General features: G+C 47.9%; 1 long non-coding RNA gene across 2 annotated transcripts in view; it reads left to right on the top strand.

The window, feature by feature from the left end:
• The window catches only part of LOC143290971 (uncharacterized), a 50082-nt gene that overhangs the window by 44360 nt on the left and 3222 nt on the right, over nucleotides 1-2500 (top strand). For both annotated transcript variants that reach the window (XR_013056458.1, XR_013056459.1), the window contains exon 2: nucleotides 1683-1753. This is a non-coding gene — a long non-coding RNA (uncharacterized LOC143290971). The remainder of the gene's footprint in view (nucleotides 1-1682; nucleotides 1754-2500) is intronic.

Below are 2500 nucleotides of genomic sequence, written 5' to 3'. Positions count from 1 at the left end.
TGCTGTTTGCTGTTTGTTGATTTTGCTGTTTGCTGTTGGTTTTGCTGTTTGTTGGTACTGCTGTTAACAATATGTATAAGGCGCAAAAACGTGATGAGTTAACTATAAGCATACAAAACAAATAAAATAATAATAATAATAATAATAATAATAATAATAATAACAAGCAGATGTGGTGTAGTGTCTATGCAAAAGCAATAGGAAAAACAAATAAAACTGCAAGCAGGAAATATTTATAAAAAAAAAAAAAAATGTCGCTGAAGTGTAGCGACGCGCTCTCCCTGGGGAGAGCAGCCCGAATTCCACACAAAGAAATCTGTTGTGATGAAAAAAGAAATACAAGTACATCTGTCCGAACGCAGTGACGCCCCCTTGAGAAACTGACACTGAAACTGAAAACTGAAAATGCAGCTCTCAGCGGGAAGATTTCTCCGGATTTTTCCGGGAAGTCCCTTACACTTGTGTTTTCGTTTCAGTCAGTAACTGAGCCCCCCCAACCCACACCACCCCACACCCCTCCCCTCTCCCCCAACACCCCTCTCTCACCACACGCTCCTCTCCTTATCCCCCCCCCAACCCCCAAACCCCCCCCCCCCCCCTCCCGTCCCCCATTGGATTGTGTAGCACTTAACGAGGGCTGATTCTCATTGCTCTACATGCCATTTTCCCATCTGGGGCCGTGTTTAGGACAAAATTGCCTGAGGGCAAGTTACCTTTGACATGATAGGAATTTGCGGGTACAGTTTACCGTGAAGGTTAAGTTATCTTCGTATTCACGACACGCTATGCGGGGCACTGAGGCAGTTAGCCCATCATCTGTAATACTAAAAAAAATCCCTGTGATTCCCTTCCACGCATGTTCTCTATACTTCTCACGGCGCCACAGCTCAGAGCATTGTCGAGAGAGTTAGCGAATCCACAAAGCATACTTGTTTTCCCCTCAACAAAAACAACGCAACAAAAGCATCCATGTTTACCTCTGCATCGTGGACAGTCACCCTTGAAGGCAGGTTGTAAGAGCAACATTTGCCTTGGGGTTTGAAGACCTGCTGGTAGACTCAAGTGTTCATGAATACCATATACTGCTTACCCTCGGGCAGTTTGTCTTGCCTCAGGTAGATTTTGCCCGCAGGTACCACTGTTACCCGCAGGCACGATGGTTCCTTGAATACGGCCCCTGGTGGAGGAAGAGGAGTGAGAGGGGGTGAAGGGGTGCGGGGGCGTGGGGTGGGTCAGAGTGATTGGCTCACACAGAGCGGCCTCTGAATATCATGCGAGTTTTCTTGTACTCTTACCCTTTCCCAGCCGGTTTCGCTGCTTACACTCACATCAGGACGTATTTGGGTACCAGTACTTGATTCTCTGAGGAGAAGAATACTATATATCTGTCTCTGTCTCTGTCTCTGTCTCTCTCTCTCTCTCTCTCTCTCTCTCTCTCTCTCTCTCTATATATATATATATATATATATATATATATATATATATTACACATAACGTATTAGCGAAGGAAAGCATGATGAGGTAACTGGTGAAAAAAAACTTTCGTTATGACAATTTAACTATGCAAACATGAAAATATAAGGAAAAAAAGACCTGAATGACTGACCTACTGACCGACTGACTGACTGACTGACTGACCAGGTGGGCTGGTTGGTCAGTTTATTGACTGGTTGATGTTTCAGACTGACCGGAAGCAAGATGCTGGCAGCGTTGCTGTTTGTTCTGGTGGCTGTGGCCTGGCCTCTTCACACAGGTAAGGTGTAACACACACCACGAGGCCTCCTAAGGTGTAACACACACGTCACGTGGCCTCTTCACACAGGTAGGTGTAACACACACCACGAGGCCTCCTAAGGTGTAACACACACGTCACGTGGCCTCTTCACACAGGTAGGTGTAACACACACGTCACGTGGCCTCTTCACACAGATAAGGTGTAACACACACCACGAGGCCTCCTAAGGTGTAACACACACGTCACGTGGCTTCCTCACACAGGTAGGTATAACACACGTCACATGGCCTCCTCACACAGGTAGGTGTAACACACACGTCACGTGGCCTCCTCACACAGGTAGGTGTAACACACACGTCACGTGCCCTCCTCACACAGGTAGGTGTAACACACACGTCACGTGGCCTCCTCACACAGGTAGGTGTAACACACGTCACGTGGCCTCCTCACACAGGTAGGTGTAACACACGTCACGTGGCTTCCTCACACAGGTGTAACACACACGTCACGTGGCCTCCTCACACAGGTAGGTGTAACACACGTCACGTGGCCTCCTCACACAGGTAGGTGTAACACACGTCACGTGGCTTCCTCACACAGGTAGGTGTAACACACGTCACGTGGCTTCCTCACACAGGTAGGTGTAACACACACGTCACGTGGCTTCCTCACACAGGTAGGTATAACACACGTCACGTGGCCTTCTCACACAGGTAGGTGTAACACACACGTCACGTGGCTTCCTCACACAGGTAGGTATAACAC

This window comes from Babylonia areolata, chromosome 16 (genome assembly GCF_041734735.1).
Source record: "Babylonia areolata isolate BAREFJ2019XMU chromosome 16, ASM4173473v1, whole genome shotgun sequence".
In the NCBI taxonomy this organism is placed as follows: domain Eukaryota; kingdom Metazoa; phylum Mollusca; class Gastropoda; order Neogastropoda; family Buccinidae; genus Babylonia; species Babylonia areolata.
Note: the sequence above shows the minus strand (reverse complement) of the source record. Positions and strands in the feature narration are given on the sequence as shown.